This window comes from Barbus barbus, assembly GCF_936440315.1.
Source record: "Barbus barbus genome assembly, chromosome: 13".
Classification (NCBI taxonomy): Eukaryota; Metazoa; Chordata; class Actinopteri; order Cypriniformes; family Cyprinidae; genus Barbus; species Barbus barbus.
The window spans coordinates 9427049-9448148 of record NC_136741.1 but is presented as its reverse complement, the minus strand read 5'-3'; the positions used below and the strand labels follow the sequence as shown (position 1 = coordinate 9448148).

General features: G+C 38.5%; 1 protein-coding gene across 2 annotated transcripts in view; it reads left to right on the top strand.

Moving 5' to 3' along the window:
• The window catches only part of LOC306878678 (tensin-1-like), a 130819-nt gene that overhangs the window by 66415 nt on the left and 43304 nt on the right, over positions 1-21100 (top strand). The gene's annotated exons all lie outside the window — the stretch shown is intronic.

The following is a 21100-nucleotide window of genomic DNA, read 5'->3' as shown; positions in this document are numbered from 1 at the left end:
TGATTAATTATGGTCTAAATAAAGGAAATGTCTCTGAACATGGTAATTTGCATAGGTAATTCAGCTGGGTTAATGCACAAACTTCTAAAGATTCTTAAGACACTATGTTGCATAGGAATCAACATGTAATATTCACTCTCAATTAGATCATCCGAAGACGAATTGTTAGAGACTAAACATGATACAGCTAGAGTGATATTAACTAGTGAACTAGTGGTCTATCATAAGCATGTATAAAATGGTGTACAATACACAAAAACATATACAAGAACAGTAATAATATACACAATGACCTGAAAATGTGTGTTCATTCAAAGAAAGGTTTTTCTATGAATTAATTAGAGAAGATTCCATTTCTCTTTCCTAAGGGGCAAATAAGTGAGTTCCCGCATTCCTTTGAGCAATAAAACCAGTCTTATCGGATGGGTTGCCATGGAACCAGACACCTGTTCTGCCTTCTTAGGTGTTTCGGGGGGAAGGGTCCACAGACCCTCATAGTTGGCCTTTTGGTTAGGTGAGGGGGCATAAGAGATTATTTGTTAAATATAACAAATATGTGTGTGTCTGATTGGTCCTAATGTTACAGCAGTGTGTTCTTTTCTCCGAACATAATAGATTCTCATTTAAACCAGTGAGTTCTATTTTGGTTTCATCCACCCATTAAACCTTTCTCCAATAGTCCTCTGGCTTGTCCACATGATCTTTAGCAAAAAAAATATTTTTGGAGAACAGTGGCTTTCTTCTTGCAACTCTGCCATGCACATGATGGTTGCTCAGTGTTCTCGTGATGGTGGGCTCATGAACACTAACATTATTAGTCAATGTGAGAAAGGCCTTTAGTTGCTTAGAAGTTACCCTGGGAAATTTTGCAACCTCGCAGACTATTACATATTCTGTTTTGGAGTGATCTTTGTTGGTCGACCACTTCAAGAGTGGTCTTGAATTTCCTCCATTTGTACACAATCTGTCTGACTGTGGATTTGTCGAGTCCAGACTCTTTATAGATGGTTTTGTAACCTTTCCTAGCCTGATGAGCAACATCAACTCTTTTTCCGAGGTCCTCAGTAATCTCCTTTGCTCGTGACATGATTCACTTCCACAAACATGATTAGACTTTGATAGATCCCTGTTCTTTGAATAAAACAGTTCACGTACTGACATTTGATAGTCATTGCACTGACTGAAAACACCTCTGCACAGATGGACTCTAATTTCACCTCTAAATTAACTGCTAATCCAAGAGATTCACATACTTTTACCACTCAAATATGCAATATTGGATAATTTTCCTGAATAAACATGTGACAAAGGAAATATTTTTGTCTCATTTGTTTGATTGGGTTCACTTTGTGTACTTTCAGGACTTCTACGAAAATCTGATAATGTTTTGGGTCATATTTATGCAGAAATCTAGAAAATTCTAAAGGGTTCACAAGCTTTCCAGCTGCACTGTATGTAAATTACATATGTATATTCACCCTAACACTACATGGCACAAGCTCATAGGTCCTTGACTTCTGCTAGCCATTCAGCTTGCTTGCTCCCTCTACTTGTAATATATAAGAAGTCATGCATCATTTCTGGTCATTTTCCAGTAAGCTATTCATAAACTTCTAATCATATTAATATAAATCTATTCTAAATACCAAATGTTCTTTAAACTAATCTCAAATAAACAAAAACAAACAAACAAAAACAACTCTAAATTCTGTTTGGTCAAATGATTGCTATACTGTAAGTCTTTTTTCAGACACTAGATATAGTAGGTGCATATTGATGACATGGCTCTCTAGAGCGGGGGTGGTGATGGTTGTGTTTTATGTTCAAGTGTGTATTTTTGCAACCACAGCAGCATGTTGACATGCTAAATGGTGCATGTCTGTGCATGTGTTAGCAGTTTTGTAACAGCTTTGTACTTGCTATCAGCAGCATAAGCATATCTAGTCCACTGTGACCAACTTGTCATATCCATGATAACATGGTAAATAATTATATATGACTAAAATTATTATTTTTATTTATTTTATTTTTTTTCAAAAATATCGGCACCCTTGGTAAATATGATCAAAGAAGGCTGTGAAAATTTATCTGCATTGTTAATCCTTTTGATCTTTTATTTTTTAAAAATCACAAAAATCTAACCTTTTATTGGATAGTAAGAATTTAAAATGGGGGAAATATCATTATGAAATAATAAAGGGTGTCATTAATTTCGGCCAATGTGTATTTGAGAAAAACATTTATTTCAGTATATATCGAGTATATTGGAAAAACAAAACACACCTACAGAGTGAAAGCATACGCTTGATGAAGTCTGGTTCGAATAACGTAGTGCGTGTACGCATTTAGATTGCATTCTTTCACTGCATGATTCAGTCTATTAATATGCATTAAGAATGATCAAGTAATTCAAGACAAGGGGGTTAGAAAATGTATATATTTATATCAATTCATATCGTTAATATCACACAAAGAGTGCTGTTTTTTCTTACAAAATCAGCATGGTTACAAATGTGATATTGATTTTATACAACAGTTTAATAAACAATAAGTTCAAGTCAATATCAAGAGACTTACGTTTTAGACACCATATTGGCTTTTTTTGCGCTATTTCGCCAACAAAAAAACATTCAAAACACAGTGCTGTTTTGTGTCTCTGAGCAACATGATGCTGTTTCGTTCCTGAATGAATCAACCGTTTAAATGATTCGGTTTAATCGCAATGACTCGCTTAACAGTGACTTTCTGCCACCTGCTGGCAGTTTTAATTTCACATTTAAAAGTATCTTTTAATTTTTTTAATAATTTCAAATATCAGTATTCAACATTTCATGTTTAAAATATCAAAACATTATTTATGCATTTGTAATTGCAGGTTAAAGCACTCAATGTCCCTCAAAGCTGCATTAACGTGTACATACATCTAAATGCCACTTCAGATGCAACTTCTGCAAAGATGAATTTTATTGATATTGATTTCATTTGTTTAGTAACAGCCTAAATTTAGTATTATTATAATTGTGTGATTAGATGTAAGTATTTGACTCAAAAGATGATGCACACTTTTAGTAAAAATTGATTTATAAAAGTAAAAATGCCCATAAAGGGTAAAAATCAATCTAAACTTTTTGGAAAAATTTATTTATATCACTGCTGTGAACTGACCACACAGAATATGAAGAATATCAAAAACCTTAGGAGTCAGCTATCCACAGTAGCCCTTAAGATATCAGCACAATGACATGCTCAGCAAAATATCGTCTAATTATCTTTTTTGATAAAATCCTGGAAAATATTGAAATTTCTTTTTGTCAATATCGCACACCCCTAGTACTGACACAAAATTAATCGCTACGGTCGCTTTGTCACATCCAGTGCATTGACAGCCTCAAGTTTGGTTTATTTCTGTTTTCTGTTTGTTTGTTTGTTGGCTAATAGAAGTTATGAATGGCTGGTAACTTAAATCTTTAGTAGCCAAATTGGCTGGTGAGTGAAAAAGTAAATTTCAAACCCTGTATGTATATATATATATATATATACAGTATTTCACAGAAGTGAGTACATCCCTCACACTTTTGTAAATATTTTATTATACCTTTTCATGTGACAACACTGAAGAAATGACACTTTGCTACAATGTAAAGTAGTGAGTGAACAGCTTGTATAACATTGTAAATTTGCTGTCCCCTCAAAATAACTCAACACACAGCCATTAATGTCTAAACCGCTGGCCACAAAAGTAAGTACACCCATTAGTGAAAATGTCCAAATTGGGCCCAATTAGCCATATTCTCTCCCCGGTGTCATGTGACTCATTAATGTTACAAGGTCTCAGGTGTGAATGGGTAGCAGGTGTGTTAAATTTGGTGTTATCGCTCTCCCTCTCTCATACTGGTCACTGGAAGTTCAACATGGCACCTCATGGCAAAGAGCTCTCTGAGGATCTGAAAAAAAATAATTGTTGCTCTACATAAAGATGGCGTAGGCTATAAGAAGATTGCCAAGACCCTGAAACTGAGCTGCAGCATGGTGGCCAAGACCATACAGCGGTTTAACAGGACAGGTTCCACTCAGAACAGGCCTCGCCATGGTCGACCAAAGAAGTTGAGTGCACCTGCTCAGCGTCATATCCAGAGGTTGTGTTTGGGAAATAGACGAATGAGCGCTGCCAGCATTGCTGCAGAGCTTGAAGGGGTGGGGGGTCAGCCTGTCAGTGCTCAGACCATATGCCGCACATTGCATCAAATTGGTCTGCATGGCTGTCGTCCCAGAAGGAAACCTCTTCCAAAGATGATGCACAAGAAAACCCGCAAACATTTTGCTGAAGACAAGCAGACTAAGGACATGGATTACTGGAGCCATGTCCTGTGGTCTGATGAGACCAAGATAAACTTATTTGGTTCAAATGGTGTCAAGCGTGTGTGGCGGCAACCAGGTGAGGAGTACAAAGACAAGTGTGTCTTGCCTACAGTCAAGCATGGTGGTGGGAGTGTCATGGTCTGGGCTGCATGAGTCCTGCCTGCACTGGGAAGCTACAGTTCATTAAAGGAACCATGAATGCCAACATGTAATGTGACATACTGAAGCAGAGGCTGGGCCGCAGGGCAGTATTACAACATGATAGCAACCCCAAACGCACCGCCAAGACGACCACTGCCTTGCTAAAGAAGCTGAGGGTAAAGGTGATGGACTGGCCAAGCATGTCTCCAGACCTAAACCCTATTGAGCATCTGTGGGGCATCCTCAAACGTAAGGTGGAGGAGCGCAAGGTCTCTAACATCCACCAGCTCTATAATGTCGTCATGGAGGAGTGGAAGAGGACTCCAGTGGCAACCTGTGAAGCTCTGGTGAACTCCATGCCCAGGAGGGTTAAGGCAGTGCTGGAAAATAATGGTGTCTACACAAAATATTGACACTTTGGGCCCAATTTGGACATTTTCAGTTAGGGGTGTACTCACTTTTGTGGCCAGCGGTTTAGACATTAATGGCTGTGTTGAGTTATTTTGAGGGGACAGCAAATTTACATTGTTATACAAGCTGTACACTCACTACTTTACATTGTAACAAAGTGTCATTTCTTCAGTATTGTCACATGAAAAGATATAATAAAATATTTACAAAAATGTGAGAGGTGTACTCACTTCTGTGGGATACTGTATTTACACACACACACACACACACACACACACATATATATATATATATATATATATATATATACACACATGTGTGTGTGTATATTCGTATGTACATTGTATTATATTGTACAAACTGTATTTTCTATCCCTGTTATGGTCCCTGATATAAATGTCTATGAGTCAGGAGGGACCCATAACATAATAGATGGACAACAGCTAGAGATTTCCACATAATTAACTATTTATTTTAACACAAATTACTTACAAAAGTAACCAAGAATGAGAGATGGGGATCCCAGCAACAAAGGAGGGGATAACTAAACTAACAGAATCAAGCTGGTACTCCCCGCTCCAAGCTAAAATTACAAACTAAGGTGAAAAAAAATGTAGCGCTGTGGCTGGCAGGGACAGGCTAGAGTCTGCCACTTTCCACTTTATAGCCTCGTTTCCCCAGCTCGGCCAATAGAGAACTAGAGAAGGCAGAAAATAAGACAATGTTAAAACAAATGATTATTTGAGGACTCTGGGCCAGGCCGTACACGAGGCACGCCTAACAATCCCACACACTGGTGGTGACACTCTTTGGCTATCCGCAGCGACTCAGGACACTGTTCAAAATTCTGCCACGCCAGAGAGCACCACTCACATAGTTTTCCATTAAATGACATTGTATTTGTCCCAAATTATTGTTAATGTACATAATAACTTCATCCTAGGCTGGACGATTGAGTATTGTGCATCTTTCAGCACAGCTTTAGTCTATCTGTGTCTTGATTAAAGTCTGTATGCTTTATAGAGAGCTACAACAATATAGATTGTGTTTTCGCTTTCCATTTGCTTCATTGTCCTAGACATGGCACGGAACGGTGCTTCTCGCCTGGCATGCGATCCCCTTACTTCTGCTCGTAACACTGGGCATGTTTTTGCTGTAACAGGAAAACCAACTCTGAATATCAAACGATTAATTGCAACCAAAATAAACATTTGTGTTTACATATGGGCGGGTACTATGTATGTTTATTATGTAAATGCACACACATACATGTATATATTTAAAAAATATTTGCATGGATGTGTGTGCATTAATACATTCATAATAAAGATGTCACAGCCTTCTACTGGATTGCCCATGACAGCCACCAGAAGGCACTCCTCTTGGATTATTCACAAATGCTTATGGACTTAATTTCCCATCACCCCTTGCTTGGTCATTCAGGTCTCATTGTCACAAGCCGTGTGTCATTAGTCTCATTAGTTACCCCTATAGATACCTTTGTTCTGTGAGCCTTTGTTGCTGCAGTATTGTTTTCCGCTTTTGCTGGTGTATGCTTTGTGGATTACCTTGTGTTTTTGCCCTCTGTCTTGTTTTTTGGATCTTTGCTTTTGAAAGAATAAAGCTGCACTTGGATATGTTATTTTGTCCCAGAGATTCCGTGACAGAATACTGCACCCACAATACAGATCCAGCAGCATGAAGGACAGGATTCGGCTCCCTGAGAGACAAGTCTCCAAAGTCTGGCTGTACTTCGCCAGCAGGGAGTGGAGGTGCGGACCTTCACCCAGAGGTTCTGGACAAAGGCGGAGAGGCTGGGTTGCCAGATTGCAGACCCACCTCCCTTGTCTAGTCAAGCCTAGGACTCTTCATCATATCCCACGTTGAAGCAGAGGTTGAGAAGGAGGAGGGCAGCTAGTTCTACACCAGTAGTTCCTAAGTCCGCTCCTGTGGTCCCAAGTCCAGTGGTCCTAGAGGACCCTACTTCTGTGGTTCCAAGTCCGGTGGTCCTGGAGGACTCGACACCGGTGGTCCCAAGTTCAGTGGTCCTGGAGGACCCAACTCCTGTGGTCCCAAGTCTGGTGGTCCCAGAGGTTACTGAGCAGCCCACTCTCCTTGTCTCAACCATGATCCTTGCCCTGCCAGCTCCAACCAGGCTCTTTGCTTTGCCAGCTCCAACCAAGCTCCTTGCCCTACTGGCCCGACCTATGCTTCCTGCTTGGTTGGCCCAGGAGTCTGCCTCAGAGTCCACTCAAGAGCCTGCTCCAGTCCAGGAGCCGTCAGACTCCACTCCAGAGCCCACTTCAGTCAGAGAGCTCTCAGACTCCACTCCAGAGCCCGCTGCCTGTCCTGTTACGGCCAGCAAGGCTATAACTAACCTCTCTGTGCTCTTCATTGCAGTCCTGCCTGAGCCACCTGTGGGGTCATCGGCCTTGTCAACTCCGCTGAGGTGGTCGTCAGCTCCGCCCTTGCTACCTGCCAAGCTCTCGGTTTCGCCCTGGCTGCCCACCGGGGTTGCTTTTCTGCCGGAGCCTCACTAGTCTGTCCCTCCGGTACAGCCCTGGCTGGCCAGAGCCTCGCTGGTCTGTCCCTCCGGCTCCGTCCTATTGGTCCGCCGGGGTTTCTGTTTGGCCAGAGCCTCGCTGGTTTGTCCTGCAGGCCCCACCCTAGTCTCCTGCTCTGCCAGCTCCACCCTGGGCTCTTATTCTGCTTGTTCTGCCCTGGCTTCCTTGTTTACCTCTTCCTCCAGGCAATCTTCCACAACACTTGGCCCACCATCCCTCCCCCTGGTCCACTTTCATTCCACCTCCCTCCTGGACTTCTTTGACTTTTCTTAGAGCGTTTGGAATCCGCTCCTTAGAGGGGGGGGGTGTTATGTCTCAGTCTTCTGCTGGAGTGCCCATGACAGCCACCAGAGGGCACTCCTCTTGGATTATTGCCAAATGCTTGTGGATTTCAGTTCCCATCTCCCCTTGCTCGGTCTATCAGGCCTCCTTGTCTCAAGCGGTGTGTCTTTAGTCTCCTTAGTTACCCTATATATACATTTGTTCTCTGAGCCTTTGTTGCTGCAGTATTGTTTTCTGTTTCACTGTTTTGCTGGTGTTTGCTTTGTGGATTACCTTGTGTTTTTGCCCTTTGTCTTGTTTTTTGGATCTTTGTTTTTGAAAGAATAAAGCTGCACTTAGATCTGCTATTTTGTTCCAGAGATTCCGTGACAAAATATACACAGTACATACAATTTATTCTGTAAACACAAACTTTTATTTTGGATACGATTAATTGTGATTAATCGTTTGATATAGGATATAATTGGGTGCTTGAATGTCATTGGCCAGTGAATTTCACTGATTTATTATAGCTTTGGTATTATTCAGAGAATGTTGTTTCCCATGGCATCAGTTACTGACACAATGTCGAGCGAAACAAAATTTTATTTAATTTTTGTTTTTTTGTTTTTCATTTTTTAATTTTCTCCGGTCAGTTTACAGTGCATAATGTTTCAGATTTTCAGTGAAGTCTCAGATACTGATCTCCATCATTGAAACTGCATACGTTGGTCTTTTGTCATGGTGATGTTTCTGTTTCTTTTGCTAACTTTTGGTGTCAAGTCTGGATGTATGAATTCCAAAGAGCATCACAACTTGCATCCAAGTAACATCTATGCTTGTCATAGTCCTGTTGTGGTCAGATGGATTACTCTATTACCAAATAGATTATATGTTGCAATCAAACTTATAGCAAAATGTGGTAGTTGTATGTGTTGTGTTGTATGTGTTGTTTCAGGGTTGGCATCATCTGAGGTCCTCTGAGGTGGTGGCATCATCTCTTCTCAAGTGTTCGGTCATCTCAGATCTTTTACGGATTGGAGCCAGACTGAAGCTTGTGTAATCCGAGGCAGAAACAGATAAATAAATAGAGACATAATTAGCGTAGCTGCTGTTCCAACCAAGCAAAAATGATTTGTTCAACCCAAGCTAAAGAATAATAATGTGCATTTGATCAGATATAACTGCAGTACAAGATTATGAGATGCATTATATGACTTCTTGGCTAAAGAGATGTGTCTTTAATCTAGATTTAAACAAGAGTGAACGTTATCAGGAAGGCTATTCCATAGTTTGGGAGCCAAATACGAAAAACCTCTACCTCCTTTAGTGGACTTTGATTTTTGTCACACTGTACAACAAAAAATACTATTTTTCAATATTGTAAGGGGTAGATTTAGGTTTGGGGTAGGTGTAGACGTTAATAAAACACAATCTACTAGGTAGAAAATTGATTTCATTGTTCGTTTCAATTTGCAGCTGTATGCCTTCTAACCACAACCATTGTTGGAGCTGAGCTGATGGTCTGAATGAGACTTTAAATTTCTTTGATTAACTCAAAAGTGTTTAGGAACTATTTATATCAAACAATCACAGCCCCTTTTTTTTCCTCTCTCTTTTAAACAAAAAAATTACAAAAAAAAGAGAAAAATAAATTAAAAAACGTTTACAATAAAACTTCCATTTCCATCAGATTCACATAAAACGTTATTAAAACCCCACAAATAAAAAAAAACTGAACATTATGTGTAAGACTATAAAAAGCATATTCCACAGTCAACCTCTTCTTAACAAAGCATTTAGTCAATAATACAGGATCAGTACAACCACTTCCTTCAACTTTGTTTTTTCGAGTACACCATATTGCTGTCACAGATTGGCCAGTTTCTGTCACCAGCCAGTCACAGAGCACTCCCTCACCTGAGTTCTAATCACCCGCAACTGCACATCATCAAGACACTCATTACACACTCCTCAAATACACACACCTCACAACACTCCAGTGTCCAGTCTCGTTCATGCGAAGAGGACTGCCATAGCTATCACAGCTCTATGCCTACTACTCACCTCCTTGTCTACTTACAGTACCTGTAGTGTCTCCTCCCGAGTGTGTTCTCCAGTGATCCAGCACAATATTCAGCACAAACTGTGCTACAATAATATGTGACCAAGATGGATGTACATGTTTGCATTTGTTAGAAAAAAAATATTATGCATGGTTAGTAAGTTTTGGGGGAAAAAATGTAGCTGAAATAAGGGCATAAAAGCCACACTAAATAGTCCTGAATAAGACTTTTGAGTAATCAGTCTTGTAGGCTAGAATATTTACTTCACAATTATGTGAAAATCATTCTGCTTACTCATTCACAGAAAACAATATATTAATTTAAATTTTTAAAGACATGTTTTGTGATTGAAAGACAATATGCGAAGGGGTGGTAATGGCCTTGAATATTAAGTGATTTTCACCTGAGAGACAATGGCCCTCCCCTAAAGGCTGCTAATGGCCCATCAGTGTGACTGTGACTGAGGCAGGTAAGACAGAGAGTGTGAGGAGATTGAAAAAATGTTTTTTTTTTTATTATTTGTATTTTGTTTACAACACAGTATAATCAAAACATACATAATGAAGGTCAAAGACACATTATTATGCACACTGATCTAACCACAGAGATGTGAACAGACTTTAACTCATTCCTGCAACAGATTCTGTTCAACAAGTGAAACAAGTACCTGATATTTACTTATTTCCATGGATTCAAGAAGAAGAAAAAAATCAGTAGTCAAGGATCTTATTTTACCATAGAATATCAGTGTAGTTGAGCATCTGATGTTGGTACAGCGCTCTCAGAGAAAAACATTTTGAAGAAAGTCATCAGGATTCATCTGTGGTTCAGGTACCTGATTCAATAAAATACAAACAACAAAAAAAAATTAAAAAACATTTGTGAGCATGTTAATATCAGGAGCATCTATATATATATAGGTTTTATAGTACAAAGCATGCGTGAGTCTATCGTAAGCAAAAAAAGACATTTAATATCTGAGAAACTAATTATTATTGTTTAGCATGCTATTAAAATCTATTTTTGAACAGAGTAGGCTATTAATAATAAACATGTTCTAAACATACTTAGACTCGTAGCATTCATCATGTTACAATGTACTCTCATATTACTTTTATTGTTTTCAGAGTGGATTCCTATCCTACTGTCAGACATTATTACAGTCACAGTAGTGAACACCTTGTTATGTAGTAGATGTTTTACTTCTCTTGTAGTCTAACAGTAAGAGGGGATTTCTGTGAAGATCCAAGATGGACCTTGTTGTAAAAACCGCATCATAAAATTAGGGATTGGCATTTTTGGAAATTTCTCATTTCGATCATCTATCATATTCAAACATTGTAGTCTGGAATTACAGTTTGGGGGGGGGGGGGGGGGGGGGACTATGATTTTGTAGTCATATAGCCTAGTATGCATGATTTTATAGTGGCTGTTATGATTCTGTAGCCATAGACTCAAGTATGCTTTGTACTATAAAAGGATGTACTTTGTACCATAAAAAAAAGGATATTTTATATCTGAGAAACTAATTATTATTGTTTAGCACGCTATTAAAATCTATTTTTGAACAGAGTAGGCTATTGATAATAAACATGTTCTAAACATACTTAGACTCGTAGCATTCATCATGTTACAATGTACTCTCATATTACATTTATTGTTTTATATGGAGCATGAAAACATACTCGCGCCGTAAGAAATTTAAATACAATGAATTGTCCATCAATTTCAAACACTGTAGTCTGGAATTACAGTTTGGGAAAAAAACAACTATGATTTTGTAGTCATATAGCCTAGTATGTATGATTTTATAGTAGCTGTTAGCTATTTTATAGTAGCGATAGACTCACATATGCTGTGAACTACAAAAGGATGTACTTTGTACCATAAAAAAGGGATATTTTATATCTGAGAATGTCACGGAACGGTGAAGAAGCGCCGCGAAAAGACGGAGTCAGGGTCCAAGTGCAGGGAAGTGCTCTTTAATTAGCAACAAAAAGGCCAACACGGCACAAAAAACAAAACATAAAAGATCTGGGATACCAGACGGCAATACAGTGCATGTATCCCAGACCAGAGCAAAACACAAGAAATGAAACACAACCACGCATTTGCAAATCACGAATTACAATTAACGAACCAGGCAGAGTGATGGGAAAGGGGAGACTATATAGTCTGTGGCAAACGGAGAACAGCTGGGAGTGTTAAGTGTACAGGTGTGTGTGGTTAAGCAGGTGTATGTGATGTGGCAGGTGTATGTGATTACGTAGATGAGTCCGGAAGGAAGGGAGATGGTGACCTCTGGTGGTGACAGGGAAGAACTACCGAGCCCGGACTCGTGACAGAGAAACTAATTGTTATTGTTTAGCACGATATTAAATCTATTTGTGAACATTAAACATTCTTCTAAACATTCTTAGATGCTAGCATTCATCATGTTGTCGTTTGGGAAAAACCCAACTAAACGCGTTCAAGTTTGTCACAATAACACGCTAACAAATGCAAAAAAGAACTATTACTTACTCATCAGATCGCTCTCCTCTTCTGGATGTACTCTTGTTCTTATTTTGAGGGAAATCCAGCCGTTACTCAACGCGTCTTCTTCCAGAAACAAACAGTATAGCAGCGCTGAACTCTTCACTCCTGACTCTTTGTTTATGTTGGGCGTCTCCACGTGCGCGGATCACGTGGTTATTTACATGTGAACACGAGGGGGCGAGATCTCATTAGAAATAATGAATTAGACTGGTCAGACTGAACATTGTGTCGGTTTCATACGGATTACTTTATCACAGAACATTTGTGTTGAAAGTAGACACTTCAGGCTTTCTATAGAGATAACTCCCATGTTTCTGTGTTGAGTATTTGCTGAGTTACACTTCATTTTAGTGACGCGTTACTATAAACAGATCGCAGAGATGGAGAAGACAGAGAGCGCACCCTGTTGGTTTTCTTTTTTTTCCAAAACCACAAAGTTTTGTTGTAATTGTGAGTGTACACAAAAAAAATAGACATGGTATCAACAAAGATGATGGTTTTACAACAGACGTCCGAGCTAAGAAAATCACCAGATCTCCATCCGGAGTGACATTCCTATGACCTCCCATTTCTCCCCAGCAGAGAAACGCGCCTTTTCTTCTTATTGGCAGATCACTTATAAAGATCGGACCTTTATAAGTGTTCCCAAAAGGACAAATAATAATCACTGCTGCTATTAAAGCAATATATACAATATATTTACAATATATATTCAGGTTGTATTTTATGAAATTAAATTAAGCTTGCTGTGTTATTGAAATCTATGTTATTGTTGTAATCTCTTGATGTCTAATTTTTCCCGATCACTATTGTTTAGTTTCACATGCTTGGTTTGATTATTTAGAATTTAGGATCGTTTAACCTAGTTAACCAATTAACTGCGTAATAGATAAAATTGATATATGTACTTTGGGTATGCAAAATACTTGGTGTTTGATTTTGAATGAAAGCTAGTTGCGTCAGCAATAATTTGGTGTGGATGAAAGTTGACTTTTCTCATCGTAATGTATGAATAAAACACTTATAGGAATCTGGATATGTTCTTCCTTTTATGAAATAACTCAGCAAAGGATTTACGCACGGGAAACTGAGCCCTGCAGGGCAGGGCTCCGCCCTACCGAAACACTTGTGATTGGATCAAACAGAAAAAGGGGCAGACTGAATTCAGCCCAATAAAAGATAGACACCCAACTTCGGTGTGTGGTTGCTTGCTGCTTGCTCGCGCGCTGTTTGAAACTTCGGCTCCTCATCTGATCGCGCTGTTAAGCGCTCTCAGCCATACACCATCTGGCGAGGATCCACACATGCCTTCAAAGTTCTGACCAAAGAAACTTTAACATCTGAGGCCGAAAGAACTCTAAACAGACTTCCTAAGAGCGTCATCACGTCACAGAGAAACCAACCAATTGCAAGAGGGCATCCCCAGTGACATCACGCAAGGACGACTTCAGCAGCCAATCTGCACCTGGGGTTCCCTCAACCAGGAAAGGAACAAAACAACTCAGAGCAAGTAATCAAATAATTATCCATAATTCTGCTGGCAACTGGTTGCATTCATCTTTAAGAGTAAAGATAGTAAAGTTCCTTGCTTGTGACTCCCTCAGGTTGAAGTTAGAGCATTCTTGAAAACGAGCATTAGAACCTTAAACTCTCTTCAGATCAAAACAATTCATTGCCTGCAGCGTGTATGTGTGTTTGTGTGTGTACGCATTCTGTTTTGTGTTATTTTAGCTTAGTAGTGTTGTAGAGTAGCAAATAAACTTTGATTTATTAAGAAATCTTGTGTCTGGTGCTATGTGATTTTCAAGTCTTAAACTATTTGCCAAAGATCGCGTTACCTATGCTAAAATTTACCTAAACTAAAATTACCTATGCTAAAAATTACCTAATCAATTCGGTATTATTGTGGCCACGGGAATAATCTGAATTGTTAAAACATACTGGTTTTAATGCTTGCTGGACAAGTCGTTAATGAGGTATCGTTAATAAGGTATAAGTTGGATGCTTTGATTAATATCCATTAATCATACGAATATGAAATCGATACGACTCGATTTCCAGAAACTAAAATTAAATGAATAGTCCTAAAATTACTACACCCTTTTAGTTTACGTCTAAGCAAACACAATAAAGGTTCAATCATCAAACTGTACAATTGGCCAGACATTGACTCTTTGTATTTTAACTGGTACACTTAAACCACCACCTACTTTAATCATACTTTCAGACCCTGTAAACAATAATTTTATCCATGATATTAACTTATGCCCAAAACCAAAATATTTTAGAACATGAAACAAATACTGATGATCAACGTGATCAAATGCTTTTGCTTGATCCAAAGATAAAATACCAAGATTAACATTATACATTCTTAAATATTCTAAAAGGTCTTTCATTAAAAACAAATTATCATAAATACACCTTTTAGGAATACAATAAGTCCGAAAACAGCAACAGGTCTCCAGTTTTTAAGAAAACACAAATCTCCTTTCTTCGGAAGAAGAGAAAGGACTGCTCTTTGACAACTCTTTGGCAGTACCTTTAAATTATAACTTTCTTCTAAAATTTTAAACAAGTCTTGTCCAATTATTCCCCAAAGAGATTGATAAAACTCGGCCGTAAGTCCATCAAAGCCTGGTGCTCGTCCCGATGAAAGTTGTTTTACTGCATCAGTTACTTCTTCAAAGGTGATATTAAGATCTAGAGAGAGTCTTATCTTCCTCTTTCAAGATTGGTAAATCATTAAAAAGATCACATGTTGTATCAAAATCAATGTCCTCTTTGGCAAATAATTTTGCATAAAAATCAACTGCAGTTCTTGTCATCATTAAAGGGTCCGAAGTAATACTTCCATCAGGCTTTCGTAAACAATGCATGAGATTATTATAAACAACCTTTTTTTCCAAATTGAAAAAAAACCTTGTAGGTGCATCCATATCATTGATGGTAATAAACCTTGTTCTAACAAGTGCTGATTTTACTGTTTCATGTAAAATGTGTCTTAATTCTTGTTTTTTTTTTTTTACAACAAATTTTCTTGCACTTCCATGTCATTCCTAGTAATCAATGAACCATATAATATAGAAATATCCTCTTCCAATCTAGACATTTTGTTTTTAATACTAATCCAAGCTTGTGATGACAATTGTTGGCAACTAAATTTTAATTTGGACCTTTCCCACCTCCCACCATTGAAGAATATTTTCATAATGACTTTTTTGTTCAGTCCATTGATTCCAAAAAATTTTTTATTTTTCATGGAAATCAAAATTATCTAATAACTTATTACTAAATCTCAAATAATTACAATGAAGAACTGTTTGTGTTAGAAATATTTTTAAAGAAATTAAATGATGATCTGATATTGAAATTGGGTTTATACAAGTTTCTTCTATTCTACTGAACATTGTTTTCTTAACATAAAATCTGTCTAAACGTGCAGCACTTACCCTATTATCTGTCATTTTAATCCACGTATATTGTTTAATTTCCTTATTTTTCTCTCTCCAAATATCAACAAGACCATATTGTGTAATAATCTCTTTTAAAGATACAGCTGACATAAAATGAGGTTCTTCCCCATTCCTATCACAAATAAAATCCAAAGTACAATTCCAATCTCCTTCAATTATTAAAAAGTCGTCATTAACAATAGAGGAAATCACATCTTTGAGTTTAAGAAAAAAAGCAATTCTCTCTCTACCCGTTGTAGGGGCATAAACATTTATTAGATCAAAAACTCTATTTTTTATTTCTACTTTTAAGAACAAGGCGTCCTTTCACTACCTCACTTTTAGACCAAATGTTAACTCTACATCTAGGTGAAAACAATATTGCTACTCCTGCACAAAGGTTAGTACCATGACTCAAAACATAATCTCCCTCCCACCACATCCCCCAATCATTTTCATTATTTTCAGTACTATGCGTTTCTTGTAAAAACATAACTTGAATTCCCTTCAAAATTAAACATTCTTTTAATGATGGCCATTTACTTCTGTAATAATTTTAGAACTATTATTTAAATTTTAGTTTTTGGAAATCGAGTTGTATGGATTGGATATTCATATGATTAGTTGATATTAATCAAAACGTCCAACTTATACCTTATTAACGATACCTCATTAACGACTTGTCCAGCAAGCATTAAAATCAGTATCTCTTAACAATTCAGTTTATTCCCGTGGCCACAGTAATACAGAATTGATTAGGTAATTTTGAGCATAGGTAACGCGATCTTTGGCAAATAGTTTCAGACTTGAAAATCACATAGCACCAGACAAAAGATTTCTTTATAAGTCAAAGTTGATTTGCTACTCTACAATACTACTAAGCTAAATAACACAAAACAGAATACGTACACACACAAACACACATACACGCTGCAGGCAATTAATTGTTTTGATTTGAAGAGAGTTTAAAGTTCTAATACTCGTTTTCAAGAATGCTCTAACTTCAACCTGAGGGAGTCACAAGCAAGGAACTTTACTATATTTACTCTTAAAGATGAATGCAACCCAGGATCAGCAAGATATGAAGGTAGTTGTTAGATCACTTGCTTTTCGAGTTGAGTCGATCGCTGGGATGTTGTTTTTCGCGTGTTCCCACGTGGTCCAAGGGAAACCTCCGAGGCTGTGATTGATGTCGTTGCGTGATGTCACTGGGGAAACCCTCCTGTGAGTGGTTGGTTTCTCTGTGACATCATGACGCTCTTAGGAAGTCTGTTTAGAGTTCTTTCGGCTTCAGGTGTTAAAGTTTCTTTGGTCAGAACTTTGAAGGCATGTGTGGATCCTTGCCAGATGGTATATGGCTGAGAGCGCTTAACAGCGCGATCAGATGAGGAGCCAAAGTTTCAAGCAGGGCAGCGCGTGAGCATGCAGCCCAAGCCAAAGCTGGGTGTCTGTCTTTATGATTTATGATTTCAGTCCAACCCTTTTGCTGTTTGATCCAATCACAAGTGTTTCTGTAGGGCGGAGCCCCGCCCCGCATGGCTCAGTTTTCCGTGCGTAAATCCTTTGCAGATTTATTTCATCAAATGAAGAACATATCCTAGCAGATTCCTATAAGTGTTTTAATCATACATTATGATGAAAAAAGTCAACTTTCATCCTACCCAAATTATCGTTGATGCAACTAGCTTTCATTCAAAATCAAACAACATGTATTTGGCATACCCAAAGTACATACCTTAATTTTATATACTACATGGGTTAATGCATTGATTAACATCCTACCTTCTAAATAACCACACAAAGCATAAGAAAGACATAAAATAAACATACAACCTTAATATATATTGTCTATATATATTGTGTGTGTGTGTGTGTGTGTGTGTGTGTGTATGTTGCTTTTGGTAGCAGCACTTGGAACACTTATAAAGGTCTGATTTTCTTTGTTCTGCCAATAAGAAGAAAAGGCGCGTTTCTCTGCTGGAGGAACAACATTGAAGGTTCTGTTCTAAATACATTCCAGATTTTCTCCACAAATCTATCCTTGTTTTAGGGGTCTCGTGAGACGTTAAAGAGAGCAGAGCAGGATGTTGAATGACCACAGATAATGAAAAGAGGGAGGTTCCTCAGGAATGTGCTGTCCTGTTAATACCTGTGTGTGTTGTTGTTTCGACAAGGTTCTACACTTCTGTCCCTTGCCCCATTTACATTTAAGGATCCTACTTTAAGAACATCCATAGCAAACAAGGAAAATGAAAGAAAGAAAGAAAAAAGGAAACACAGTAAAGATCAAGTCCCCATGTGTACTCATTTAAAGTTTGTTCTAGTAGATCTACGTTTAATGTTTTCCTTTCTCATCTTTTGTCTGACCACTGTCAAGTATTTCTTCAACCTAAATCTTTTTTGCTGCGACAAGACTTCAACACTACATTCTCTCCAAACTTTCATTACAGATGCAACAAATTTATCCAAGTCAAGAAAAACCTCCTCAATCTCGAAAGACTTCCATTCAATTTCAACCAAAAAATTATTTATCTGTTCCACAGAATAAAATTCACCAGACTTACCAATATCTACATCAAAGCATGAATCATCCTCTCTGATACTCTCATCATCTGACTCTTTATCCATTTCATCGTTTAAACCTTTATCAGCTTCCTGCATCTCATCATCTTTGTGATTCACAGCAGCAGTAGCAACACAGGCATTAGACGTACCTTCTTCATTCCTGTTCTCAATATTATCAGAAGCATTAACATTTACCTCAACTCGATCACCATCATCATCTTTTGATTGCCCTTCCTCTCTTCGAGCCTCATCAGTAGTTAACGGCCTTTCCACTACATTTGTCTCACTATTCTTATTTGACAAACCTGAAGTCCATGCAACTTCCTCTGCTCGTTGTTTATGAGGGCAGGAAAATCTTTTGTGACCGATATCGCCGTACTCAAAACAGCGCAAATTATTAAGTACTCGCATAAACCATGTAAGAGCTCTCTCCACACGTCACTCGAAATGAAACATCCAGCGTTTTAGTAGGAGATGACAAAAACATGAAAACTTGCCGCCTGAAAGACAATACATGTTTAAGTTCGGCAGATTTACAACCCAAGGGAATCGTTTTCACAGCACTTGCCATCTTTCCAAACCGTGTTAATTCTCGTACGATCGCATCATCTTTAACAAACGGAGGCACATTGGAAATTGTCACCTTTGTAGCTGGGGCATGCAGCGGTGTAATGGGCAGAAAACTTTCTTTCATCCAAGCCCCGCTTTCAATTAATCGATTAGCCAATTGCTCGTTTTTTAGGAAAACCACAAACGCTTTATTCATGCGAGATGCAGAAACAATGTTTTCGTGGCCTACCTGTTCTCCTGTTGCTATCAGCACCTCTTCAATCGTACTGCCTGCCTGCGGAACGCACCTGAAACCATTCCTAAGTGAGATAGATGGCTCTTCCCTCACAGGAGTAGACGCCATCCTACCTCACTAAAACGCTGCGTGAAATAACCAATGTGTCAAAAAAACCAAGTAAAAAAGAAGAAAAAGAAATAAAATAAAATAAATCATAAAAAAGAACAAAAAACAGAAAAAAAAGAAACAGTTTTGTAGTAAAGTTTTTTAGAACTTCACGCTCCCACACGTGCCTCTCACACGTCACCGCACTCCCAGCATGCACCAGAGAGAGAGAGCAAGAGAGAGAGATGCAGAGCATGTGCAGAGCAGGGCAACACGAGGAACATAATTGAGAACCGAACTGCTGCTTTAGAACATTGATTTTGAAACTTGTGAATCTATTACAATCATTACAAGACAGAACTGCGATTCATATATGAATAGATTTTTACGTGCACCCCGTTTTCTCTTCCTCTTCTCTAAAGCAGCACAACATAGCCCCTTTTGTTACATGTTCTCTGGGGCGAGGTTTTTCTGGGTTTGTGACGTAACGAACCTGGGAAGTAGCTCGTTGTAGTCCCAACTAGCCGTTTTTGTAGGCATTAAACTGCCAGAATTTTAAAAGACGATATCTCCGTTTGCATTGAACTTTCAGTGCCACAACTTTGCAAATATTGTGCATGCTCAAACAGCAACATTACACACTAACTAACTCTAAAAAAAGTTAAATCGCAATCAATCACCCCTTTAAGGATGCAATGCACTCCAAAAATAACAGTGAGTCCTTTCTTGTCTAAACGTGTGCATTTTCTTGGCTTGCTGTATATTACATAAATCCTGTGTTGCACTGCCATCTTGTGTAAACGAACTGGCCCTAACCCATCCCTATGTGAGGTTTCATACAATCCCCTTCATTTGAGGGTCATAGTGAATTAAGGCTTCTGCTGACTCATTAATTTCTTTTGACTGCTTAAATGCATCCTCTTGTTCAACACTCCATTTCCACTTAGCCTCTTTACCCAACAGCTTGTGAATAGGACTGTGGACAAATTTTTGGCAGAACATTCAGCTCTGTGAGACACTGGAAGGTGCATTCTGTTTCATTCTTGCCCTGGATGCAAACCCGCAGTGTTCACTTTGTGTCCTGTTCCATTCCCATGAATGTGCTTCTCGCTTTAGTCGTAGTCCTGCCCTTTGCAGTCTTGGCAGTACTGTGGCAAGAGTCTGGAGGTGCTCATGGTCATATCGGCCAAGTCAACATGTAGTCTCTACATAGGCTAACTTATTTGTTAGGCTTTAGTATGGGTATGATGTGTTCTGCCCATTCTGAGTTGTTCACTGGCTCTTCTATTGCAGTTCGTTCTGAATTATGTGTTGTGAGCAACTTATGCTCCTCACTTCATGTCTCTTTGCTGTTTCCTTTGTATGAAATGTGCACTTTGCACTTTCATTGTCTTGTGCACTGACTCCCCTTTTTGCAGCCTCCCCTATTGACAATTTTGATATGCATACCTTCAGCATGTGTCCTTTTTTGACACATGCCATTTTTTTCCTTATTGAATGACACCCTCACTTCTGCTGGTCAAACCCACATCTGTAACATGCTTTTTGTTAATCCGCTTTACTTATAGCTCAGGACTGGTTGTACCACCATTTGTACACCTTCATAGCACATAGAACATATGCATGTTGGGCCTGCAAATCCCTCACATTTTTGTTTGCTGTCTCCATTGTTCGGTTTCTTATATAAACTTGTGCTTAAAGTGGTCGTTGCTTATTATACAGACTAGACTCTCTCAATGCATTTCTATTTATTTGTCTCCATAATTGCAGCCCTGTTTTAATTTCTTTAGCATCTTTTTTTCCTGGACCTAACATATTTATCCTTATACTCTACATCTTAATTCTAAC